General features: G+C 43.1%; 2 long non-coding RNA genes across 6 annotated transcripts in view; both read left to right on the top strand.

The window, feature by feature from the left end:
• The window catches only part of LOC106730065, a 103,362-nt gene that overhangs the window by 45,831 nt on the left and 29,607 nt on the right, over positions 1 to 27,924 (top strand). For 2 of the 5 annotated variants that reach the window (XR_004314534.1, XR_004314531.1), the window contains exon 1: positions 6,408 to 6,573. The exons of 2 other annotated variants lie outside the window; for them this stretch is intronic. This is a non-coding gene — a long non-coding RNA (uncharacterized LOC106730065). Of the gene's footprint in view, positions 1 to 6,407; positions 6,574 to 18,459; positions 18,509 to 27,924 lie in introns of those variants that run through there. One more of the 5 variants, XR_004314532.1, reaches the window with a different exon arrangement.
• LOC116659274 lies at positions 77 to 2,215 on the top strand. The gene is made up of 3 exons (XR_004314535.1): positions 77 to 367; positions 792 to 877; positions 2,101 to 2,215. It is a non-coding gene; the product is annotated as an uncharacterized LOC116659274 (long non-coding RNA).

Here is a 27,924-nt window from a genome sequence, read left to right as displayed (position 1 = left end):
CGGTGCATTACACTCTCTCAGGGAAAGAGAGGGAGCAGCTGATGCTGTAGCCTCTTCATCTTTATCAGTGACACCTTCACAGCTGTGGTGAGGCCAGCGGGCTGCTCACCAGGTTTCTAGATCTCTAGCCTCAATTCAGTGTGCAACTCATGATGTGCTGGTAGACGAGACACTGCCTTCTCCCCAGACTCTCTTTAACAATCTGTAAAGTACTCCTCCATCTTTTAGGACGTGACAGGAGGTGCAATTAATTCGTGTTTGTGAAGTGCTCAGAGGTCCCCAGTGAAAGCGGCTGTGTAAATAGCTGCATTTTCTCCACGAGGACTGAACCTGTGGTTTCACAGCCAAGCTCAGACGTGATTGCTAAGTGGGTAAACTGGTTTTTATGATTTCGTGTTCAGATCTTTGGAGGATGCTTATCCCTTCCAGTTTCTTTCCTTTGTCTTTAAAACTATTACTTGAGACAACTCTTTACAAATATGGAGCTTATACAGATACAATGAACCCACCAGCTAAGTGAACAAGAATCAACATTTTTTATAATTAACAAATTTTTATTAGCATTTAGAAATATATTTATATAACGACACACCAGTTGTTATGTGGGTTTTAAACCTTGTTTGTTTTTAAAAGAGAAGAAATAAAACATTTGTATTTTCCCCATCCCACCCGTTTACCTTCCTCTAACCCCCTGAGGTCACACTGCTATGGCTATGCGCCGTCCCTGTCCCTGAGCGTGTGCCTGTGCGCACCAGCGTGGGTGGCTGAAGTTTTCCCCCTGTATATGACAGGACCAGCCATAGAGGATGTGCGTGCAGAGCATGGAGTTTGGAGTCTGGTGGACCAGGGTTAGAGACCTGCCTCTGCCACTTCTGAGGTATGTCCTTTGGCCTTTTTGAGCCCCAGTTCCTGCATCTGTAACCTGGCAACGATTAGGTCACAGCATTGATAACATGGGGGATAATGGTAAAGTGGCTGGCAGTAAATGGTGACTGATATTATTTAGCCACTTACGTTTTTATCCCTTTCTTCCCCCCTAGATGAAAAACCTTTGAGAGCAGGCCCCTACCCCTAGCCTGTATTAAATACCCTTTCTGTTATTTATAGTGCCTGCTAGCTTGGTGTAGAAGCTTATTGTTTCTTGAAGAAATGATTGGAATGCCCTAGCCTTGCTTCCAGCCTCAGTGCAGAGGCATACAGGGGCTGGCACGACTGTGTTCTCAGTCCACCCAGATGACACTGGGACAGTCTAGCTGGGGGCGCTCACCAGGTCCTGCTAGCCTCTGAAATCGCACAGCAATGCACTGTAGTGGTGAGGGAGGGGGAGATGCAGAGCCGTCTCTCTGCACTTGATTTTCATAACAGTCATGGATTTTACATGGTTGATGTTTCAGATGCATTTTTGCAAGACTGTGCCCTCATTCCATGGTTAGTGCTTATTTTGCAGTGCACCCCCCCCCCCCCCCCCCCGTGGTTGGGATGCCTGTCTCTGGCAGAACATGGGAAACAGGACACAGGACACAAGAGAACACAGGACACAGACACAGGCAGAAAGGGGGCAGCAGGGGGCGCCAAACTCGCACAGTTCTGCTGGGAAATGGAGCCTGGATGAGCGACAGGGCCTCCAGCTCACGTTTTTATTAGTTTGCTTGCTCTTTCCTGGGATTTGGTCAGTTCTTTCTATAATAGATTCTGCAGCAGAACAGCAGAGAGTGTTCTTTATTAAAAGAACAGACAAACCATTCCCTTTCTGGAAAAAGAAACAAAAAGCTGCCCAGAGATAGTAGTAATTCCCTGGAGAGTCCCGTGAGGGGCTTGGGCTCAGAGATCAGGGGCCCTGCCTCCAAGCCGAAGAAGTTGTCGCCACAAAGAGCCAAGTCATTCCTCATCTTTTGATTTTCATTTGTTCATCTTAAATCAAGAGCTAGAGTCCTTGTGTCTAAATGCTTGTGTTCCCCCCAAATTTATATGTTGAACTGTAACCTCCAATGTGATGGTGTTAGGAGATGGAGCCTTTGGGAGGTGATTAGGTCATGAGGGTGGACCCCTCACCAATGGGTTTAGTGCCCACATAAAAGAGGCTCCAACCCCTTCCACCAGGTGAGGACGTGGCCGGAAGAACCTGGAAGCCCTCACCAGACACTGGATCTGCCGGCACTTTGATCTTGGACTTCCTGGCCTCCAGAACTGTGAGAAATAAATGTTTGCTGTTTAAGCCACCCAGTCTGTGGTATTTTTGTTATAGCAGCCTGAATGGACTAAGACGTGGGGCAAAACCAGAACTGAAACACACTTGTCTAAGTCCTATTATTTGCTATAAGAGCTTTACAGTACTTGAGCTTATCTGTATGAGAGAAGAATAATCAGAGTTTCAGACCTGGGCACTGGATGGAGGTTATCTAGTCCAGTGTTTCCTAATCTGCAGTCATTTATATCCCATCTCTCCAGTTTTTGACATATGAATCTGCACTGCATTTAAATTATTTGCTTAGTATTTTAACATCCACTCATATTAAACTTATGTTAATTGATTTTAAAAGAAAATCACTACCATAAGTGGAAAATGAATATTCCTCATCTACATATTAAGGTAAAGAATTAACATTAAAATTAAGGCACCTAATACACCTCCTTTATTTTGCATGTGTGGAATTGATGTGAATTGCCCCAAACCTCTGTGAGTACAGAGCTCGACCTAGCTTGGTCTGTTTCCCCTCTGGCACATGGCTGTGGTAGAAAGAAGTTGGTTAAACTGGTAGGTCTTCTGTTTTGGGATGGTCTTAGACAAAGTTGTGATGATGCCAGTGCCTAGCGTCCCTTATTAATAGTTTTCCTTCTGTTGAGTTTTCCTTCCTGCTGAGCATGAGAGTCAAGGAAGTCCTCGGGAGGTACAGGGGGGTCTGGCTGGGGGTCTACGCTAGCTCTGGGTTGCATGTTTTAAAGTTGTGGCTTCCAGCACGTTTTCAAAACACCCACTGCTGGCAGGGCAACATGTTGAGTATGCACTCCCAGCAGACGTGTGCTCATTTACTTGTAATTTGATATGTGCCTTACAGTACCAATGTATTATGCATAAAAATTCAAAAAAGACATATTAAAGATAATGCAGACAGTATGTTAGAATGTTCTGTTAATTGTGATGGTTTCATTACTGTCATTCACTCATGTCTCAGGCACCATTTATGCTTAAGATTCGGTTCCTCGTTACCAACAGTAAACACAAAGTGACACTTCAGATCGTCTTCTGGGTAATTTAAAAACTTTCCAGCTGACTTGTGAGATCTGTTGCTATTTCACTGGTTTTCCCTTGTAATGTGGCTGACTCACAGGTTGGCAGGGTTACCTTTTTCTTGGTGTTCACTTTTTTCATGGGTTCCACCCATGTTTTCTTTTTAGAGAAAAACGTTAAGTCTCTTGCCCCTTTTTGGGATGGTTAGTTTAGTTAAAAACTAGATTCACTCTGTAATTCCACTTACCTAGAGTCATCTAGAGTGGGTCTCACTGTGCTGAAAGAGAACACAGAAACGAAGCTGTCACTGTCAACCATGGTCCACGTGTCCCCAGGAGCCCTTGAGACCCTTGAGGACGTGTGATCATCACTGACGAGTGGACCGAATGAAGGCATGAAAATCGTGGCTTGTAGTGAATATTAATAAATCTTATTTTTGTCTTAATTATATAAAAATAAACATATGGAAAAGTTAATATTTTCTCCCTTCACTCCCTGGATCATCTTTTGCAACCCACAAAAGCTAGAGATCACAAGTGTTGACATGTAATCCAAGCACTGTGGTTGGCTCAGAAAGCCCTTCACAGTATAGCCTCAGTTCATATTCAGCGACAAACCCAGCCATTTGGCCCCATCTGTGGTTTTTCCAGAAGACCGTGAACTTTGAGGGTGGGTGTGGCGTCCTGTTCATCCTGGTATTTTCAGAGCCCAACTCAACGCCACAGCTGGCAGATTCTTAGATCTCAAAGCAAAAGTGCTGCTGTGATGAGTCATGGGCTTTCGGCCTTTTGGGTTGAGGCTGTGCAAACCCTCTGCACACCCAAGACAGTGGGGTCTGGCCCTCCTGGGGGAGGTTTCCACAGACTTCTTCAGGCACCTGGGCCCTGGCATGGGTCTGTGTGGCAGGAGCTGATGGGCAGTTTGGCACCTGCTGGACAGAACAGCGCTGAACAGCTGGGGCAGCCTGAAAACTGCAGTACAGTTTCTTACCCTCTGCCGTCATTGCATCATCCCTGCTAGGTGATCTGTCCCCAGGCAGCACTACGGTGACACCCTCTTTCCTTTGAGGCCTTCCTGGGCCCCCCAGGGGTGTTGTAGGAGACATAGGTATAAAGCTGGAGGGCTCCACCCACTTCCCCATCCCAGCTTCTGTTTCAGGGGCGGGGAAGTGAGGAGCTATTTTAGAGTAGGGTGGGGCAGAATTTCGCTGGATCCTGGAGCTGGGGCATCCTGCGTGTTGTGGTGGGCAAATATGAGTGTCCTGGCTATGGGATCTATTTGGTTTTTGTGCGTTTGTCTCAGTCTCTTGTGTTTCCCCACCTGGATCCTCTCAGCTCCCCTGACCTGATGGAGGCTGGTGGGGTGCAGGTGGCCCCCATGGACCCTGCAGATCTGAGTTGCTGTGGAGAGTGGGGTGGTGCTGAACAGACCTCAGAGGGAGCCTTGTTCTCAGGGCATTAGCCTGTGAACGTGCAGAAATGACAGGCTGGGGATGTATGTAGCTGAGCTGTCCCACCACCCCAGACTACACAGGGTGTATTTGTCAGGCTGGGGCTGGGCTTATCGCAGCTTCACTGGGGTGGAAGTACCTCCGTGGATAGGCATTTGGTACCTCAGCTTCTAGGGCATTTCTCTCTGAGGAGAAATATGTTCTTGTTTTTCTATTCCTGAGCAATCTGAGGAGAAACACAGGGATGTCATTACTGACAACCCAGTGAAGATGTTATGACACCGCTGGGCCCTGGAGTCGATGGGTCCGTTTGGAGGGGGCTGAGGCATACAGACTAGATCTGGCACCGTCCTCTAGGGAGTCAGCATGATCATGGTTCCCTGCTGTAGTTTGTAGGCTGCAGAGGGCGTTCTTTTGTAATGGCTGGAGGCCTGAGGTGTCTGCATCTTGGACATGAATCCACGAGCCGTCGCAAGGCTGCAGCCTCACCCGTGGTGGCCACCCGTGGTAGTGCTGCGTGAATCGCACATGTTTGTACTTCAGGATGCTCTGCAGCTTTCTCAGCACTTTTGGGTGCATTATAACTTCCATAAACATTTAATGAGTGCAAAACGCTGGGGACGCAAGACCGACTTGGTACCTGCCCTGGAAGCCCTTCTTTTCATTCAGTCGCTGCAGTTATCTGTGACACAGGCAGGGAAGGAGGACTCGCCTCATTTTACCACGGGGAAACTGAAGTTTGGAGACACAAGACGACCTGGGCAGGGCCAGAAGCAAGCCTTCGGATTCCAAATTCAGTCCTCTCTTGGCTTTCTACATGGATTTCTCTCGAGTTCAGACGTGGCCCATTTGGGCTGAATCCCTCAACGTCACCAAATCCAACATGCATCACCTTGGTAAGTTACTTTAGCCCCTTCGGCCTCAGTTTCACCCTTTCTAAAAGGAGTTAATGATAATACCTACCTCCTTGGGTTGTTTTGCAAAGGAAAATAAGGTTTGAAACAGTTTAGTTCAGCATTTGAATATAGTAAGCACTTAATAATGGCAGTTATTACTATGATTATTATTGTTAAGACTCGCTGACTCCGGATCTAGAGATACCAGGGATGCGCCCAGGGGCCTTTATACCTATAATGCATGTAACATACCATTAACCACGTTCCGATGTTCCTCACTTCAGTGAAACCCTTCAAAACTGGCAGGATGTACCCATTTGCTAAAGCTGATTACTCAGTTGACTGCAGTTTATGTGAGGAAAGCAAAGCAGCCTTATTATTAGTTATCAGTGTTATTACTGATTATGACAATGATGACAACTGTTCTACTGCTGTTATATTATTATTAAATTTTCCCTACCCATCACTGTACCTCTTACGGCAGGAGACCACTGCAATTAATCAGGACCACATGAGATTAATGTTTTTATTCAAGACCTTTGATTCTGAGTTTATGTCATTTGTGGTCATCATTATTCTCTGATAGGAAGAGGGCCTCTCTTTACCTTTGTCCTGCAAAAAGAACACTGTGGGGCAGACGACATACCCCAGTGCAGAGAAAGTGGAGTCAATCAGGCTCCCTCGCAGGATGTCTGTGGCCAGTGACTCAGCAGTATTATCCCGCGTGCGCAGTACCCATGGAGTGTTATGTAACGATGACGTGCTGTGCAAGCGCAATGGTTAGCCCACGTGGTTCCTGTAGAGGGCGAGATCCTGGCTGGGTCCGCCTTGCTGTATAAGGTGAGCGGGGCTTTTCTATGCTGCCCCCGTTGAAGACTGTGTGCTCCGCTAAAGGCTTGTAGGAGATACCTACGGGTCCCGAGTGTTCTTCGGTCTGCCTGAATCCGTGAACCTGCCAGGCCTCCGGCGCCTTGAGTGCCTGTGGTACACTCAGGAAGGTAAGGTTTATGACAAAAAACGGAGACCTAGTGCGGGATTTAAGATGGGGGAAACAGGTGCTTAATAACCAGGAATTCTCGCTAACAAGTAAAGCAATCAAGTTAACACTCCGATGACAGGTCTTTTTCACTGGATGTAGTCCTTTGAGGCAGGTACAGATTGGAGATCAGGGTGTAAATATTAAAGCTGTACTTTAAAGAGAGCCAAGGAATGATAGGAGACCATTAGCACCTTTATATGGGGGCTGGCTGACCGACGCCCTGCCTGGGAAGGAGCCCCTCACGAGGGGTCAGGGAGGAGCTGGCTCTTCCTGCAGCCCGCCCGGTTCACCCCCATCGAACCTTCTCGTTCTTCTTTTGGCACTGGAGGCCTTGGGCCCTCGCTGCAGGAACCGTGATTTCCAACAACATAATCCACCAGCTGATCCCGGCTGGCAAATTCTATTTTTGTAAAGGTACATGATACAAAATAGAAAGAGGAGTATGCTGGGTTACATGCAAAATCTATTTTTTTTAAATTAAAGAAATTTAACTGCTTATTGTACTTAAATGTCCTTCACTTCATTCCTTCCCCTATTTTCCTTCTTTCAAACTCTAGGCGTTTGATTTGGTTGCATTTGAGTATAATTTTCCTCACTGGGGTAGAGAATGTGGGACTTAGGGTGTATATGAATAGGCTGGGACTTCTGATTCTTTCCCCTGTGCTATACTGTCTTGATTTAAAGTTGAGATCAGGGTTAAGTCGAATGTATATTTAATCCTTTAAAGCATTTCCTCCAGACTAAGGGGTTCAAGTTTTTCCGGAACCTTTTAATTTCAGCCATATCCCCCCACCCCCATAAACCATCCATTGCTGAAAAGTTCTTGTGTCTTGGTCTTGTTGATGTAAATACCTATTTTGGGGCTGTGAAGCAGTCATTTGCTTCTGCTGTGCTAGTTCATTGCAGTGAATGTGAACTACAGTTTTGTTTGTCTCATTTTAATTGTGTTGCTGCCATGCTAACCTGAGAATGTCAGCAGCAAGGAGGTATCACTTGCTCGTCACTCTGCCTCCAAGAATAGTGGATCTAAACCCCGGCTGCACATTAGAATCACCTGGGAGCTTTAGAAAACACCTGTGTCTGGGCTTTACCTTCAAAGGTCCTTATTTAGTTGGCCTGGAATGGGCTCAGGCTTTGACCCTTTCCCAGCTGGTTCTCATGCATGGTGACAGTTAAGAGCTATTGCGAAGCACAGTCTTTCAGACCATTCTCCCAGACTTAGCTCAGGCTGGCTTCCCCTGAGAAGCTTTTTCTCTCTGCTCCCAGAGGTACCCACTTTCTGTGTGCCTTGTTCCTGGTTCTTATCCCACTTTAATATAATTTACTTATTAGTCTGTCCTCTTTAAGAGCTTTCCAAGATCAGATACCACATTTAAAAATCTTTGAATCTGGGGAGCTTTCTCCCCAGGGTGACTTGGCAACAGCTGCACCTTTGTGGCATCTCGTCTAGACCGTTTACTATTATTATTTTTACAAAATGTTGCTCAAAGATTCACCATGGCTAGGAAATGAAGGGAACCGTTTCTCTGCTTCTATGCTCATCAACATAGAGCATTACACTCTTTTAAAAGAGTGTAAAAGGCATCCCTGCTGGTTAAAAGATTCTGTTAGGTTGAACCATACGAGGTGCCCTTTTTGTAGATCAGAAAGCACTGAATATCATCAATTTCATAAGGTTCAGCCTAATTCAAGGGAAAGGGAAAGAGTGATAGAGTCTGGGGCAGGAAGAGCATCTGTGGCTCATGTTCCTTTCTTGGTCCTCTGTATACTGTGGGTTGGCAATAATACAGCTAGTTTTAATCAACAATGGATAGTAGACTGAATGCCTGCTTGCGGCATTCCCTGCGGCTGCTGCATGATGAGAGGTTTACAAGTGTTTGTGGGGAACAGTCGTGGAATAGGATTGTACAGCTGTAAGTTTTCCTAACAAGCAGGCTGGATGTGGTACCTCTAGAGCTGGGTGAGTAGTTCTATGACGCCAGGGTTCTAAGTTGGCATCTCTGCTTATTCTCTTGGTCTTACCCCCATGGTCACAAGAGGGCTGCAGCAGCTCCATGTAACTATATCCAGAGACAGGAACTCAGGGGTGGCCAGGACTTGTGAGCTGTCTGCATGAACCTTTCTTCCTTTCAGAGAGGAAAATCTTTCCCAGAGCCACACCTCCCAGCAGGTTTTTTCCCTATCTTATTGAACAGAGCTTATTATGAATTTTATTCATAAAATAATCTGGAAAAGGGAAATGTGTTTATTAATCTTAGTTTAAACCAGTTGTGTATGATTCATGGCCTGAAACTGGGCATGTTTGCCAAGCAAACAAATTGAGATTCCATCAGTCAGGAAGAAGGGGTAGGGGAAACGGCCATTGGGTAGACAAGTCACAGTGTTTGCCACAAGTTAAGATGCTTCCAGTTGGTAAATGACTGTTGAGAACATCTTTTGTTTTCACCTGTGCCACATTCCCTGTGCCTCCTTCAGCGATGCACACTGGTTTTCCTTTGGGTGTGGAGGGAGGGGGAAGGGACACTTCTCCAAAGTTCCAGGGGAAGGAATGTGATTTGAGGCAGGCCAGTGAGGCTCAATTCCAGGACTTCTGTTTGAACTTTTGGGAAAAGACACATTCTCCTTACCCTGGGGGTCTGATAGCATGCTAACTCGAATTGTTGGTGGCTATTTTACCTGCCTGCCTGAATGCATGAATGAAACTAACAGAGGAAAGTAGAATGGAAAGATGGTGAGAAACTTGGTCCAAATGAAATTGCTTGAGTCCCCCCCCCCGTATGCAGCTATGACAGATTTATACAGGGACTATTCAGTTACATGACGGAATAAATCTGCCCCCCACTCTTTCTCTTCTCTTTTCTCCTCTTTTCTTTCCTTTATTTTCCTTTTCCTTTTCTTTTCTTACGTAGGCTGTTTTGAATTGTGAATGATTCCTGCTAGATACTTGCTAGTACCGAGCAGTGAGGAGGTACAAGCGATAGACTTTAAAATGTGCCATCTAAGGTAGGATGGAAGGTTAGGGAGGATCCTCCTATCCCTGGCTGATAAGTGAGCAGTCTTCGTTATGCTCTGACAAAGCAGCTAGTTAAATTGTTGCCCATTCTCTTTGGGGACTCAGAGCATGTGCCATCTGAGACTGAATCTTTAAAGTACTTGGTAGAACTTTTCAGGCTGTGGAGTGTGTTGCCTACTCCTTAAAGTTCTCAGTGAGCTTTTATGAGAAAGAGAAAAGCTTCTCTCAAAGTCAGTCCGTCTAGAAGTAGAAAAAAAAAGAGAAATCTGTCTGATAAAAGCAGTCCTTTCTGACTTTCATCGCTGAGAGCTGGGTAACAATACACCTTGCAGAATTGGAAGAGTGAATCCTCTGTCTTGTGATGAAGTTTGTTCCAGCAAAAGCAGGAAGACTAGAAACGGAACAGAAGATAAGACTAAAACCAGGAAGGAGCCTGAGCCTGGCTGCCACTCATCCTCGTGGTCATCAAAAGACATCACTGCAGAGTGAAAACCCAAGCCACAGGATGGCAGAAGACATTACAGCGCATGTAACCGACAAAGTGCTCATCTCTGAAACTCCTAGAAACAATAAGAAAAAGACAATCCCATAGAAAAGTGGGCAGGATTGATCAATAGGCATTTCACAAAAGAGGATATCCAAATAAACATGGGATAATGCTCAGCCTCACTTGTCATGAGAGAAATGCAATGAAAAAAATAGGAGATCCAACTATAGATTCTACCAGACAGCTAAAATAAAAAAATACAGACCATGCCAGTGTTGTTGAAGATGTCGAACCGTTGGCGCCCTCATACACTTCTGGTAGGAATGTAAATAGGTGCTTTGGAAAACAGTACAGTATTAGCTGTTTAAATTGAATGTGTGCATATCCTGCTACCAAGCAGTTCTGCTCCTAGATATATGTGTGCACGTGTACCAGAAGGCACACAAATATTCTTAGCATTGTTTTTAAAATTAATTTTTATTGAAGTGTCGATTCATGTTAGTTTCATGTGTACATCAGTGAATCTGTTATACATGTACATACATATGTGTGTGTGTATATATATATATACACACATATACATACATATATATATATATTTCAGATTCTTTTCCATTACAGCTCATTACAAGATATTGAATAGAGGAAAGGGTGTGAGAAGGGATAAATTTGGGAGTTTGAGATTTGCAAATGTTAGCCGCTGTATATAAAAACAGATTTAAAAAATGTCTTCTGTATAGCAGAGGGAACTATATTCAATATCCTTTAATGATATTTAATGAAAAAGAATATGAAAATGAATATATGTATGTATATGCATGACTGGGACATTGTGCTCTGCACCAGAAATTGACACATTGTATCTGACTATACTTCAATAAAAGAAAAATCAAATATAGTTCCCTGTGCTTTACAGTAAGTCATTGTTATTTATCTATTTTATATATATTATCTATTAATCCTAAATTCCTAATCTATCTGTCCCCCACCCTTTCCCCCCCTGGTAACCACGGTTTGTTTTCTATGTCCATGAGTCTATTTCTGGTTTGTAAATGAAATTTGTATTTTCTTTTTCAGATTCCACATATAAGCAACATCCTATGATATTTGTCTTTCTCTGTCTGATTCACTTCACTTAATACGGTAATCTCTAGGGCTCTCCATGTTAGCAGCATTGTTTTTAATAGTCCCAAATTGGAAAAACCTAAATACCTGTCAGCAGTGGACTGAGTAAATAACTGTAATGAACACTGTACTGCAGTACGTTAACAGGCTATTGCTGCATTCAACAGCAGGACTGAATCTCGCAGATACGATTTTTTTTCCAGCGTTTCTAACTTTATTTTTTCCCTTTTTTAGTTTTATTATGTAGAATTATCGCAGTTCAACTGCACATACACATTATACTGCATGTAAATACATATATACAATATGCTGCACTTTTTTTTGGTTTTCATATATGTACTGATTATTGTTTCTAAGAACAGATTAGGTCTCTAGCTTTTTAAACTTAACATAGTTATCAAAGGAATAAAGCCAACCACAAAATAAGAATCAACAGAATGCAGTAATCCAATCATAAAGGACAAAGATGCTTAACACATATTCAAGAAACCAAAATAATACTTAGTTCATTTGTGTCATTATTATTATTGCTACTATTTTTTAGATTCCTCATATAAGTAATGTCATACAGCATTTTTCTTTCTCTTTCCGGCCCACTTCACTTAGAAGACAGGCTTTAGGTCCTCCATATCAGCCGCAAATGGCTGAGTAGTCGCAGATACAATTTTGAGTAAAGGAGCTTGACATAAAAGAAGGCATCCTGTAGGGTTCCATTTATGTTGGCTTAGAAAACAGGGAGAAATAATACATGGTGTTAGTAATGAGGTGAATGGAGGCCTTGGGGAGCGGGGGAGGGGATAGCGATTGGGAGGGCACACGGGGGCTTCCAAGGGTCTGATGCTGTAGTGTTTCTTGACCTGGCGATGGTTACGCTGATGTGTTCACTTTGTGATAATTCATTTATGGTTTCTGCACTTCTCTCTATGTCAATAACATTTTTAAAAAGTCTTCTAATCATAGACTATGGAAGAAGAGAGATGGTTGTGGGAGTACAAATCAATGATTCATGAAAATAATAATTACCAGAATTCAGGTTTTTTGGGGCACGGCCACCCATTCTCCTTGCTCGGCCCTGCAATAAATAAACTGTGTTCTGCTAAAAAAAAAAAAAAAAAAAAAATTATCCCCTGGGCTGCAGGGCAAGGGCAGATTAGCTGAGCTTTCCCATTCCAGGCTGCAGTTTTGAATTTCACTGATGCAGAGGACAAAGTGGAGGCCATTAAGTTGAGAAGGAGGGGAGAGCCCTCAAGCTGCTGCTAAGAAACAGAACTCCCAGGCCAGAGTCTAGATTAAGGACAGTATCTCTTGCTTTGGTTAATATCCCATGAAATGACCAAATGCAAATTGACTGAAAGAGGGCTAAGTACTGAGCTTCTGAGGGAGTTATTTTGCCAGAGAAATCTCAGCATGGCTAACAGGGCCTGTGATGGCTCAGCCCTGAGGCAAGCTGTTGACTCTCCAACCTGTACCATCTGGAGGTGGGTCCTAAAGGATCCTCCCAGGCTCCCCTCCTCAGATGGGGATGGAGGACAGCGGGCAGAGGGGGTCCCCTCAGAGAGCAGAACCAGGGCTGTCAGATGGGCTGGTTAAGTCCTTGCCGTTCTTGTCCAAAGGAACAATGCAGGAGAAGGACTGCTGCTGATCATGGTGTGCTGTTTCCCCTTCTCCTTTCCATTTTATTGTAGCATCCTGTTTTTTCTCCACTCTTGTATACGAGAACACTGTTGTATGTGTTGGGAGTGTTTACGTCTGTCATTTAGTCTGAAGGATGTCAAACTCTGAGGTGTTCTATCCAGACCATGTTGAGAAGAATCCACATGACCCAGAGCCCCTGGTTTGGAGCTGTGTACAAAACAGGACCTAATTTTGGGTTGTCGATGATTGGAGAGGGAGTGATTTAGTTTTTGGATGCATGTGGCTTGCTTATATTATGTTAGGGATACTACAGAAATTGTACAAATGGAAAGAAGGTTGCGTAGAGGTAGCAAGAGGGTAGGGATGGATTGTAGAGCACATTTGTTATTTTTGCCTCCAGTATCAATTTCCTCTTCCTATGATAATAGCACGCTGATTTTCTTTTGGAGAACCATCCCCTTCCGAATCCTCAGACCGTGTGGTGTATCCTTTTCCTTTCGCCACAGTGGTTGATTCAGAGATAGACAAGTGATGGAGGCCAGGGGCCCAAGCCATGAAATTCAGTTTCTGAACTTTTGAGAATCTCCTGGGAGAGAGAAGCTCCCTTTGCCCTGGTGTTGTTAAGATGACAGGACGTTGAGCCCAGAGCCATTGGGAGCTCTCCTGCATTGCATGGGAAATGTCTGCCTAAATGTAGCCAGTAAAGATGAAAACAGGGCAAGAGATGGAGAGGGGCCAAGTTTGATGTCGTCATCCAAGCTCTGATGACAATTAGACTCCTGTACCTTTTCATTGCATGAGCCACAGATACCTCATATTCTGCCTGAGACCACGTAAGTTGGGTTTCTGACACGTGAAACTGAGACTCCTACAGTCATGATCGGCTATAGGAAATGCATAAACACTTCCCTACACTTTGGGTATGTGTGGTGACCTGCACCTTCCCTTAACTAAATGAGGGGACAGTGGCTTTTACCGAAACACCTAACTTTCAGGAATTAACGCAGTAAAGGGAAGACCTAGTTGAATGTATTCTTTGGTATCTTTGGTTTGGCATCCAAGGCCTGAGGGACTTGTCCTACAGCACATCGCTAACGCACTGCTTGGTACTACGAATCCCCCTTCCCCCCTCCTCCCAGGTGAGTGACATCTGACCATCCACAGTCCAGGTACGCCATGGTGAACCTCCAGCTGAGTCAGTCCATTAATGCATGCATGTCACAGTGATGGTGGCGTGTTCTGAACACATGCACATATGACAGCAGCATGTTCCACCCGTGTTAGAGGGGTGGAGGCAATAGCTTTGTCAGTCGTCACCGTTAGATCTAGGATGACGTGGGATATAGCAAGACCAGTGGTGATCAGGGTCAGGGTCAGGGATCTGTAGGCTGAGGAACAAGGGAGTAAAATAGTGAGATTAAGGAATGTTGATTCCCGGGAGTACAAGTCGAAGGAGCCAAAGGCTGGGTAGAAGAGGCATCAGCATAGGAGCTAGAAATCACAGAACAGGAGTCAGGATTTGGCAAGACAGAGAAGACAGGAGACAGGGATGCTTTGAGGAGACACTGGGCAGGCCTGTCATCTCCTGGGGGATGGAGTTGGTGCTACTCAAGGCAATTTCAAAGGGTGGCTGCCTGAGCTCCGTGCTGCCACTAAGGTATCACCAGATGCCTAGAGGGTACTCGGGTGTCCCTCTTGTCCTCCACTTCAGCTGATGGGCCGTGTCTGACGTCACAGGGTGCTCTAGGTAGGAGATTAGGGTGGGGACATAGCAGATTCCCTTACCCACAGTTACCTCTCCTGGTTTTTTTTTTTTTTTTAAGAATGTTTGGGATTTTGAAATTTGTAGATACTAACTAATACATAGAATAGACAACAAGCTCATACTGTATAGCACAGGGAACTATATTCAATATCTTGTAGTAATCTGTAATGAAATAGAATATGAAAAGGAATATATGTATGTATATGTATGACTGAAATATTGTGCTGAGCACCAGAAATTGACACAACATTGCAAACTGGCTATATTTCAATTAAGATGCAAACATTCTGGTGGTTTTTTTTTTTTTAATCTTCCCACCAAATTTGAAGTTGCAACTCCTCAGCATCTGAAACAATGTAGACTGAAGTAGGTGCTCAGAAAACTTGGAGTCTGAAGGCTCCCTCCGTGTCTGTGCACCCTGCATGTTGGGTAGGTGCTTGGGGGGGAATGAAGAATCTGGCACAAATGCGCCTGCCGGGGTCTTGTGCTGAGCAGGCAGGTGTTGGGGTGGGGGCCCGCTCCTGCTGCCAATCTTGGGCTGATGTACGTTACAAACAACTGCTTCTGTTTCACACCCATCTGTTCAAGGAATCATTAGAGCCCCTAAGATGATTTTTTAATCCTGACAGAAAGAGAAAAAGTCCTGTTTCTTACTGCAGGAGACTTGACTTTCTTCATTTCATAAAAGCAACAGCGAAATGACTGCTGAATAAAATTGTGAACTTTTCCTGATGGTTGTCACTAAGGCAGCAGACCCTAAAACAGAGGCTGGTGCTGATAAATACTGAGTCAAATAGGGGCTGGTACTGGTAAAACAGGTGCTGATAGCAGGTTCTGTTGGAGGAACATTTTGTGCACAGTAACTCCCCTCTATATATTTATAGAACAACATGGTTTTACAAAAAGCCTCTGATGGCATGTTATATGGAGTTTCATGCAAAGTCATTTCTAAAAAGACTTTTAAAGTCATAGCAGATTATCCTTGATATAATGTTAATTGTTAACTGAAAAAAAAAAAGCACAACCGAAAAGCTGAGAATTATGTTTTATTTGGCGGACTTTCTGAGGACTTAAAGCCCGGGAGGCAGCCTCCCAGATGGCTGAGGGACTACTCTGAAGAGGTAAGGGAGAAGCCAGGATATATAGAGATTTTTTTCAACAAAGACCAAGTAGTAGGAACATGAAAAGATTACTGGCTTTTTTTTTTCCATTGTAGTCAGTTACAATGTAAATTCCTGGTTTATAGCATAATGTCCGAGTCATGCATATATATACATCTATTTGTTTTCATATTCTTTTTCATTAAAAGTCATTACAAGATATTGAATATAGTTCCCTGTGCTATACAGAAGACATTTGTTTTTTAAATCTATTTTTATATATAGTGGTTAACATTTGCAAATCTCAAATAACAAAATTTATCGTTTCCCACCCCTTTTCCCCTGGTAACTGTAAGATTGTTTACTGTGTCTGTGAGTCTGTTTCTGTTTTGTAAATAAGTTCATTTGTCTTTTTTTTAAGATTCCACATATAAGTGATATCATATGGTATTTCTTTCTGGCTTGTTTCATTTAGAATGACAATCTCCAGATCCATCCATGTTGCTGTAAATGGCATTATTTTATTTTTTATGGCTGAGTACTATTCCATTGTCTAAATATACCACAACTTCTTTATCCAGTCACCTGTTGATGGACATTTAGGTTGCTTCCATGTCTTGGCTGTTGTATATAGTGCTTCTGTGAACATTGGGGTGCATGTGTCTTTTCAAATTAGAGTTCCCTCCAAAAGATTACTGTATTAATGAAAACCAGACATCTCAGGTTAATGAATTTAGTGCTTTTTCTATGTATAGGAAGATGCAAGAGTCTGGGTTCTTTGAAATCATTCCTTTGATATGTACCTTAGCTATCTAGGGCCAGTATCCTGCTCTTTCCCATCCTGAGTCCCCTCAAGGTGCACCACTAGGGGTGGATGCAGTGGCTGAAGGCTTGGCAGTGCTCAGTCCATTTGTCTCCATCTGGAGTTCCCTGAGGCAGTAGTGGCGGATGGCTTGATGGCAGCAGCATCCTTTGCTGATACGGCAGGCAACATTTTTTCATCCCCACAATCAATAAAACAGGCTAAAATACATAAAGTTTGTACAAAACTATACATATATGTCCACACACGCATACACATTTATCTATGTCTATGTCTACATACTTAAAACACAAACAAAGTTAATAGGAAATGTCCAGTGTTCATAGTGGTTACCTTTAGGTCATGGAATTAGAAGTGATTTGGGTTTTCTTGTTTTGTAATTTCATATGTTCTATAATGATTATGTATTGTTTTTCTACATGATTATATATTTTAAGATCAAAATATGAAGACGAAATTATTTTTAAAAAATAGTTACTAGAAATCTATAAATGAAAATAGTGTATTTGATTATGTCCCGTGTGGGTCGTATCACAAACATCCCACATTTTAGAGACTACCCAACTTGTTTATGGTCATCCAGGAAGCTAATGGTGGGACTGAGAATTAAGTTTGGGGAATTGTGAGGGTCTTTGCTGTCTTCCCGAGAGCCCTTGCCCACGTGCCTAAGGAAGAGGACTGCTGACATCATTATTTCACAGCTTGTGTGTCGTTTGCGGGGACAGGAGATAGAGCTGCAGGTGGACGTCTTCCAGGGACGCAGCTCTCACTGCTCCCACCTGCAGTGGAAAGCAGGGTGAGTCTGATTCGTCACAGGCTTTGTGAATATTGGTTGCCAGCTTGTAGTTCAGAGCAACTGTTCAGTTTTGTTCTTTCCCTGTGTTACACTGAGATGGAATTGTTCATTGGCACAGAGAAACTGACTGTTTCCACTTTGATGCATCAATCTGCGTCAGTCTGCCGGTGTATTTATGTATCAGCGTATTTGCAGGAAAGTCTGTATGCAGGAGGAAGTGTGGCAGAAGAAATGAATTCAGGTTTGGGCAGTGGGTGGATGTGTAATTGTATTATTCCATCTTCTCAGGCTGGGGATTTTGCTGTGAGGCAAGAGTGCTATCAAAGTGGTCAGTGCTGGCAAGATGAAAGTGTTGTCTTGGAGATGTGCCTCTTCCAGATTCACTCAGAACCTCAGTGACTCATGCTGCCCTTCCAAGGTGACGCTCAGACTCTCCTTGAGGGGGCAGTTGGTGGAAGAGAACAGAGAGGTGAATGAGGTAGGGAGGCAGGGAAAATTACTTTCCAGTGCCCATGGAGGAGGTCTCCCTGTGACCTCTCTGGTGAAAATAAAGAATCCTTTGGCTATAGTTAGGCCTAATCTGCTAAAAGTAAGACTTCTTTCTGGTAATGGGCTCTACCTTCATGCCTTACCAGGAATGGTGGGCAAAAGGAGGGGTTAAAGGTAGAATCCTAAATGTCTACAGAAAGACCCACAGAGGGGAGTCAGCTTGGCCTCAGTCAGCGCCTGCTGTGTGCTGACCTCGAATCATGCTGTGGAGGCACAGAAAGCAGTTTCTCTTCTGGGCCAGAGGAGGTTGCACCTCTGTTAAGTCTGGAGCTTGAGCACAGCTTCTGCCAAATGCATCCTCTGTCGTTTTCCCAAGCGTGGAGTAGTGGCTTCCAGGAGGAAGGCTGGAAGGGGGCTGGAGAAGTTGCTGCAAAATCTAGCCTATATCAATAATTATTTATATGTTGTTACTATTTTCTTGTGGTTACATCTCCCTTTTTATTCCTTTTTTTCATCAGCACTGCCTGAGATTCGTCTAAAATTCTTTTTACTTGAAACACCAGGAATTAACTTCTATTGTAAAGCTGTAATAATTAAACATTATAGTAATGGCAAAATAATAGGAAAAAGAATCAATGACACAGAAAACGTCATCTGAAATGTAAGCGACTTCCAGGATGACATCATCTGTCTGTAATGTTCTCTCTACTTCCTTGACTTTAGAAAAAAATTGTGGTAAAATATGCATATGTATACTGTTATATTTTGTTTGAGAAGTTTCTGTATGCTTCTCTTCTTGGGTGATTGTCCAATTATTTAATGAAATGGAGTAAAGTAAGTCCCATAAATCAAGTCCCAAACTGCATTTGGCTTTTCGAATGTAATTATTCACAAGTTGCTATAATCAGTACTCAATAACATTTGTATGTGATAGGTTTTAGAGTTTATGAAACATTTGCATAAGCAGTATCTCATTTAATACAGCAGGCCTATGAAGTAGGGATTATTATCCATGCTTTAGAGATGAAGAGAGTGAAGCTGGTGGGGGGATCCCCATTCAAAACCACACAGCTAATAAGAGGCAGAATTGGGAATTTTAACCCTATGTTTCTTACTGTAAACATAGCATTCTTTCCATCTTGCCATTCACCTCCTCCTTTACCTCTTGGCGTTAAAATGAACGCTCACCTGGCTAGCTGGGTAGGGCAGACTTTCTAGGCATGGAATTGGTGGCTCAGAGCTTAGGGCATCTTCCATTTCCATCTTCCTATCATGGTGACTTGCACATATCAAGGAGAGGTTCAGGACTGTGGGAGTGGAGAATGAGAGCATAGCGTAGTTCATTTGTAGCCACACTACTTCATCCATTAATTTAATAAGCACTTAATAAATATTTACTCTGTGCCAAGCACTGATCTGGGCTCTGCAGGGTACAGAGGGAATAAGGCAGATGTGGATCCTGCCCTCATGCAGTCTAGAGCCTTGTAGGGAAGACAAGTATTAAATGAGTTGTTAGTTGCTCTACCGAATGTTATGAAGGGGGCACCTCTAGACAATATTGAGATCTCAGACAGGAAGATCCAACCTCAGTGTATCTGGTAAGGCTTCCTAGAAAGAGTGATGTTCAAGCCAAGAGTAGAATTAGCTAAGCAGAGCTCTAGCTCATGTGGAATGAGGCACTTTTGAAGAGTTGAAAGAAGGTCAGTCCAGCTTTAGTGAGTAAAGAGAGGAGTGTAGACCAATGAAAGTGAGTTGGGACCAGGTTATGAAAGGAATGTAAAAACTTTGATCTTGACTCTGAGAGTAATGGGAAACAATTGATGACGTTTTAGCCAGAGTGTGACATGATCAGAGTTGAATTTTCAAAGTATTTTTTTAGCTGCACTGTGTATGATGAATATGTGCATGGGTTTTGGACCTGGTGAGTTTGAGTGGCTGTGGGACATCCAGATGTTTGATGGGCAGGTGGGCAGCCAGAACTCAGGAGAAGATCAAAGGTACAGAGGCAGATGGGAGTGGGTTTAGTATAAGTGAAACCAAGAGAATGAATGAAGTCTACTTGGGGAAAAGGTAGAAGGAGAAGGTATCCCTCATTCTACAAACATTTATTGCCCATGACATGTCTAGGAGAATTCTAGGTCCTTGGGCTGCAGAGTGAAAAAGACAAAGCCTCCTGCTTTGTGGGGCATATGTTCTAATAAAAAGAGTAGGGGGTAGGGTAGAGAGAGGAAGTCAGACAGCAAATAATAGATACTTGATTAAAATGTCTACCTTAAGGTGTGTTGCAGAAAGACAAAGTAGAGGAAGTTTAAGGGGACTAGGGTGGGAGGGAGGGTGGACTGCAATTTTAAACATGGTGATCATGGTAGGCTCATTGAGAGGGTGAGGGAGTGAGCCAGGACAGACATTTCCTGCAGCAGACATGGCCTGTGCAAAGGCCCTGGGTAAGAGTGAGCCTGGTGTGTTTGAGGAACAGCACAGAGACCCCATGGCTGGAGTTACAAGACGAGGTTAGACAGATAATAGGAGATCTAAGCACAGTGAGCCTTGTGGAGTTGTAAGGGCTTTGGATTTTACTGTGAAATGAGGACCAAAAGAGGACTTGAAGAGGAAGGGTGACATGATGTGACAAGGGGCTGTTGTGTTAGGAATAGACTATTGAGGACAAGGTGGAAGCGCAGAGACTAGTAGACATTCTTGCAGTCATCCTACCCAGGTGGGAGGGGATGGTGGCTCACACCTGGCTGGTGGTAGTGGATGGGGGGAGAAGTGGTTGGATTCTGGGCCTGAGATCTGGCCTGGAACTCACAGGCCAACCAAAGGTGTTTACTGAGTTATGGTTTGCCAAATGAAATGGAATAGAATCCACCTAACATAGTCACAGTGGCAGATAATAGAAATATTTTTGTTTTCACTTTCAAATGATCTAGTTTTTCACGTAAATCTAAAATACTTCAGCCAGTAGGAGGAACAGGAGCAGGAGTAACACCACTGAATTGTACCTCTTACATGCTGACTGCTCTATTAATGACTATGTATATATTAGGTTTACTGTTTTTCAGTTTTCTGTAGTCCCACCTGATCTCTAATTCAGTCATCAGAATCACCTTATGACTTGAGTGTTATTATTCCCATTTTATAGATGAGGAAATTGAGGCTCTGGAAGATGAAGTAGATAGTAAGTGTTAAATTATAACATTATAAGAAAGGACTAAATAATATCATTTACATAGTAAATATTTTATGAGTCTATTCAGGAGAGAATTGTGTGGGCTGGAATCATTCAGGGAGCTTCAAGGAGTCAAGAAACCTGAATTAGGCTTTGAGAAAAGGCTAGAATTCATTCATTTGTAGAGGTGGAGAGTAAAGAAGAGGACATTCCAGATGGGGGGCAATGTTCTTGTGAAGTCACAGGGTTGGGATAGAGATGAAATATTCAGGAAGGAATGGAAGACAGTCTGGCTAAACTTAGGGGTTTACCTACTGTATGAGTTTCCTGTGGCTGCCCTAACAAACTCGCACAGACTGGGTAGCTGAAAACAACAGACATTTATTCTCTCACAGTTCTGGAGGCTAGAAATCCGGAATCAGGGTGTCAGCAGTGCCAGGCTGTCTCTGAAGTCTCCAGGGGAGAGTCTGTTTCATGCCTTTCTCTTAGCTGCTTTTTTTTTTTTAAGCGATCCTTAACATTCCTTGCTTGGTAGGCTCATCACTCCAGGCTCTGCCTTGTCATCACGTGTTCCCCCTGTTTTGTCTGTCTCGGTGTCTCTTCTCCTCTTCTAATAAGGATGCCAGTCATATTGGATTAGGACCCACACTAGTTCAGTATGACTTTGTCTTAACTCTATTATACCTGCAAAGATCCTGTTTCCTAATAAGATCGCACTTCCAGGTACTGGGTACCGTTACATTACAGGTACTGGTACAGGTAGAAGAACTTCAACACATCTTTTGGGGAGACATAGTTCAACCAATAACACCGGCTAAGCAAATGGTAGGTGACTAATTATTATTTGCTGAATAAATAAATGAAATGGATGACATATGATTGGATAGAAGATGTGTACATGGGTACCTGAGACCACTGTGGATCTTACATGACAAGTGGAGGAGTCTGGACAATGCTTTATTTAGGGTGGTAGAACTTCTTGATTGAAACGTTGAGTTGATTTTATAGGACCAAGCAGTGGAGAGTTATAGTTTATAGTTTGAGATTTAAGAATTTTAGATCTCCAGTCTGTGTAAAGATGTCACCAGATTTTTTTGGTCCCTTGATTCTATTAAAAAAATGACTCTTAAAAATGCCAGTTGCTGCGGGGGATGGGGTAAGAGCTCCAGTGGTAGAACGCCTAATTAGCATGGAAGGGGTCCTGGGTTCAATCCCCAGTACCTCCATTAAAAATAAAATACCAGTTGCCAGCTTGGAACATCCAAGTAGCAAATCTGTGGTTGCAGAACAGAGATTATTTTTCTTGAGTTAAAGTCTTTGAAAATAGAAGTAATGGACTCAGGAAAGCAAACATGGCAAAAGCCATGAACGTGGTATCATTTTCTAGAATGAAAGAGTCTAAATATAGCCTCCGTGATGATAAATCATCACAGAGACAGTGTCTTCCTCCTGAACTTCCTCTGGTCTTTCATGACCCATTACATTTCCCATCTTTTCACAGCTTCATTAGAGGGGCTGATACTTTGGTTCACGGGTACGACTGAATCTGCAATGAACAAGTCCAGGGGGCTGGTTTCTTCTTAAATCCCCTGCTGATCCCTCAAGGCTGGCACAGAGGCTGTGCTGGCAGGCACTCACCAGCTGGAGGCAGCCTGCTTTGCAGGTTCAGCCTCTTTAGAAACAGGCACGCATAAACACCTAGCAGCCTGTGCCTCTGAACCCATCTCTTACGGGTTTAAATTGTGTTCCCTAAAAAGATGTGTTGAAATCCTAACCCCCAGGACCTCAGAATGGGACCTTTTTTGGAAGTAGGGTCTTTGCAGATGTAATCAAGTTAAGATGAGGCCATTAGGGTGGGCCGTAATTCAATCTGACTGGTGTCCATATAGAAGAGGGGAATCTGGACACGGACTAAAACGGGACAAGGCCATGTGATGACAGATGCAGAGACTCAAGTACTACATACAGCTCAAGCCAAGGACAGCCAAGGGGTGCCGGCAAACGCCGGAAGAGCCAAGGAAGTGTTCTCCCCTTCCTTAGAGGAAGGATGGCCCCGCTGACACCTTGAATCTGGATTTCTAGCTGCCAGAGCTGTGAGAGGATAAATTCCTACTGGTTTAAGCCTCCTAGTTTGTAGTGCTTTGTCATGGCAGCCCTGGGAAACTCAGGCACTACTCCTTTCACCAACATTTACCTGTCTTAAGTTTCATTTCCTTAGGTCCTTGTGCTGTCGGGTTAACTTAGCAAATTAATTATAACAGTTGTTGGTGGCATCATGGGTTGGGTGAGGAGTTGCTGAGAACTGTGTGTCCTGTAAAGGGACCTTGTCTGACAGGTCACCCTCAAATGTAATTGAGGAGAATTTAATGAAGGGACGCACAAAGTGTGGACAGAGGTGAGGGAACTGGCAGGGATGGTGAGGGATGACTACTGCCAACTTGGGCTTCTAACAGAGGGTGCCATTTCCACCCCTTGTCCAATGGAGGCAGAGGAGGGGCAGGGAGAGCAGCAGCTGTGGCTGAAGGAGGCAGCAGCCTAACGGGACCTGCCGCCTTCTGTGGAGGCCTCCTTCAGCTGGGCAGGGACGGAGCCAGGGGGTTAAATACCTGATCGTACTCCTCTCCCATCCTTTGATGTCTGTTGGTTTCACCCAACCAGAAGCTGGCCCGCAGGAGAACCTGTGGATGCAGCCTATGAGGGTCCGCCTCTCTGGGCTACAAAGAAGGGGGTAGGGGTGGGGAATGTGCACAGACTATGCCAGACGGGGCAGGAGCCAGTTGGCAGCAGCCTGCCCCTCCCCAGCTTTGATTTGCCTGTCCAAGGATATGCCTAGTATGAAAGGCCCACTTTCAAGCCAATTTACATCTTGGTGGCACCTATTTTTATGTGAGAAATAGCTGTCTTTGAATGCTAAGTTCTAATGCAGATTCTTTTTAATCTATTTATTTTTATTGAGGTGTAATTGATTTACAATGTTGTTTTCAGGTGTATAGCAAAGCAGTTCAGTTATACATATACATACATATATATATTTTTTTCAGATTTATATGTTATTATAAGAAGTTGAATGTAGTTCCCTGTGCCATACAGTAGGGTCCTTGTTGTGTATCTATTTTATACATAGTAATATGTATCTGTTAATCCTAAACTCCTAGTTTACCCCTCTCCCACCCTTTCCCATTTTGTAACCATAGTTTGTTTTCTATGTCCATGAGTCTGTTTTTGGTTTGTAAATAGAATTTTTTTTTTAAGATTCCACATGTAAGTGCTATTGTATATTTGTCATTCTCTGTCTGGCTTACTTCCCTTAATATGATAATCTCAAGATCCATCCATGGTTCTGCAAATGGCATTATTTCATTCTTTTTTATGGCTAAGTAATATTCTATTGTATACATATACCACACCTTTTTTATCCAAACATCTGTCAATGGACATTTAGGTTGTTTCCATGTCTTGGCTATTGTAAATAGTGTTGCTATGAACACTGGGGCTAATGCAGATTCTTTTAATGCTCAAGGGTGATGGGGCAGAGACAGAGGGAGGAGAAACCTAACAAAAATGGGACAGAGAATGGCGGATTGTTAGCTCAGAGTTAAGGATTACCAGAAGGAAAATATTGACCAGGGTTGGGGTTAGAAAGAATCACATGCTAGGGGAAAGGAGCAGAGGTGGATTCCAGTTAAAGTAGAGGACAAGCTAGACAAAGATGTGGAAAGGTGACCCGGACTCAATCCTGAGAGAAATCCGTGCAAGGAATTTCTGAGTGTGAGAATCAGAGAGAACAAAATAGTATCTTACCAGGTTGTGGTGAGAAGCAAACAAGAAGCATGGGAAGTTGCTCTTCAGCTATAAAATAAAGCACCATAGATAGAAAGACAGACAGACAGACAATATGTAACAACAATCACAATAACAGCCGTCTAGTGGGGGGTATGGGGAGATGCCTGAACAATTTCACCTAACCTGATGGATTGTGTATTACTTCTCATTATCATTTTCACCCATAATAAACAAAACGGACTTCATTTCCTCAACTAAAGTAGGACGGATCTAAGAAAAAAATCAGATAATTGAGAGGGAAAAGTTTGCAACTTCAGCTTTGCCAAACTCCTGGATTTGTTCCCTACTTACTTCCTTCTTCAAGAGTCTCATGGACGTGGTAGTTTTCGGTACCTAACTGGTGAGAGGAGATGCTGCTGAGTTTCTTACGAGTAAGTGTCTGGAGGAGAGCTGGGGCCATACTTCCATTCCTAAGGAGAGACCTGGTTTAATTTTTTTGGTGTGGTCATAGCAACGATAGGTAGCAATCTCAAAAGGCTTTCAGTTGGGGGTGTTTCAAATCCTGCGCTTTCATATTCTCCCTTTAGTTCCCAAGAAGAACATTCTCTGGTTCTTTAACTGTATCTTGAATGGTGCCGTCTCCATGATTCTTCCTCATTTCTTCTCTGATTACTCTTTAAATGTAGCTCTTGCAGGGAAGGTATAGCCCAATGGTAGAGTACATGCTTGGCATGCACGAAGTCCTGAGTTCAATCCCCAGTACTTCCATTAAAATAATTAAGTAAATAAATAAACCTAATTATCTCCTCCCCACAAAACAAACAAACATGTAGCTCTCATCAAAATGTAATTCTCATCTTTTCTGTTTGCTCAGGTTCCCTTTTTTTGTTGTGTGGGCAGGTCTCACCTACATCCAGTGCTGAATTTCTTGTGGCGAATGCAGATTTCCAATGGTCTCCTGGTTATCTTCAGATGCATTTCTCATCAGGAACGAAAAATGCCCACACTTAATTTAACACCACACTTTCCCCTATATTGCTTCTTTTGCTATATTTACTGATCATGGCTATTGTGACTTCTTCCCCTGATGTCATTTGGGCTGGAAACCTCAGTCACCTTCCATTACTTGTTCCTCAATTCTCTCTAGAATCCATTCTCTCTTAACATACAAATCATCAGCTAGCTGCCAGGTCCCGTTCTTTCCTTCCTTTGAGCTTCCTTCCCAACCTAATACCTTTGTTCTGCTCTCATTTAAGTATTTATTAACTCTCCTCTGGATTATTTCAGTAGCTTTTTGACACATCAAATTTCTAGCCCATTTTCTTCATTGCCATGTAAGTTATCTTTTTATAAACAGATCCGATAGTTCTACCCCCTCAGAATCTTCAGTGGCTCCTTCTCCAAAGTATCTGGTTCAGTTCCTACTGTGGCTTCAAGGCCCTCCAGGATTTAGCCCTGACCTGTCTCTCCAGGTTCTTCAGCCGCTGTTCCTGTCTCTGCCCCTGCCCTCGTCACAATGTACTCGTCACCCTTCCCTGAACTTGCCATTCAAACCCCTGTGTTTTTCCTGTAAGTTTAACAGTCTGTAGAATCTTCCTCGCTTCCATTCAAATCCGTTTCTCCATGTATCTTTCCCTGAGCCGCCCGGTTGGAATTAATCACTCCCTACTTCATCTTTCCATGATATTTTGCTTACTCCTCTTCTGTGGTGCTTCTCTTAACATTGCTTTATATTGTAGCTAGTTGCCTTCCCTCCAGATTGTACGCTTCTCAAAGGCAACCACTGAATCTATTCACTTCTGTCTCCCCGTGACTCCATCCCACAGGCCTTCACACATAGTGGATTCTCAATAAATATTAGCAAATGAATGAATACTATTCACATCATACAATGTGGGTCCTTCAGAACTTGGCCTTGAAGTATGCCTCATAGCTTCACAATTTCTGATCTTTCTTTGCCAGAGCCAAAAGTTCAAAAGAAGATAGTGTAGTCACCAGAGAAGCAGCCTATGGGGAGTCGGGAATGGAAACGCAGCTGCACTCTCATTTCATTGTGCTCCTGTGGTTTCTATCTCATGGCCTTGACTTGAAATTTCAGTTGGAAACTTGAAATGCAACCAAAATAGTTTCTTCTGTGTCACCCAGTAATAAGGCTTTCTAAACCTTTCATTTGCATGTAAACATTTCTCTTGAAAATCAACTCTGCTACAAAGTGGAGCTAATTCAGCCGCCACCCATGCGGATGTAGTTGTGAGGAAGACTTTAAATGGGACATTTTTAGACTCTCCAATGTGTCAACAAGTTAAGATTTCATTCATTTAAAAAATGTAAATAAATGCAGCTGCATCTGGCTATATGGACAATAAAAGTGAGATCGTGATCGTGCTTAACCAAGTGGGAAGAATCTCTAAATTGAGAGAGACACCCTGCTTTGAGAATAATTTAAGGAGCATTAATAAATATATTTAGAAAACTCATGCAGCAAAACTCACACCTCCAGAGCATTTTTTTCCCCACTCTGTGAGCTAGCTGAATTCATAACGATAGCTTAAGAACAAGAACTGGCTGCTTACCAAAACATCAAATGGCAAGAAAAGGAAATCGCATGTATTAAACATGCATGTTGGAATTCTCTATTACTATACTTAAAATAGTTATATAACTTCATATTTCTCATGAGACTCTTACTGAGTTAAGAAGTGTTCAACTGTCAAAATCTAGATTTTCAGAAATCAACTTGAAAGTCTGTTTGTTTGAAGATAAAATGCATTTTCTCACAAAATGCCATTTAAATGTAACTAGGTACCCAGGATGGCTCACTAAAGCCATTTGCCCTTATAATATTGATGCTATATTGTATATTTGCAAGGAAAATTAGTAAAAAAAAAAAAATTCTTCTACTGCAACATTAGCTTTTGTGTAAGTAATTTAATCTTTCATCCCTGAAATTGACTAGGAAAGGTTTTCATTTTTACTAAATGATAATGCCTGTGGAAAAATAGATTTCATTAAAGAAGGATGAAATTATAGATTAGTACTGGAGCGGAGAGTCTGAAGGGGAATTTGGGCTTGTGCCCAGGCTTTCTAATTTGATGCTATTGGTCCTTGATGACATTACATTTCAC

This window comes from Camelus ferus, chromosome 23 (genome assembly GCF_009834535.1).
Source record: "Camelus ferus isolate YT-003-E chromosome 23, BCGSAC_Cfer_1.0, whole genome shotgun sequence".
In the NCBI taxonomy this organism is placed as follows: domain Eukaryota; kingdom Metazoa; phylum Chordata; class Mammalia; order Artiodactyla; family Camelidae; genus Camelus; species Camelus ferus.
The sequence above is the reverse complement of the archived record's forward strand: the minus strand, read 5'-3'. Positions and strand labels throughout refer to the sequence as shown.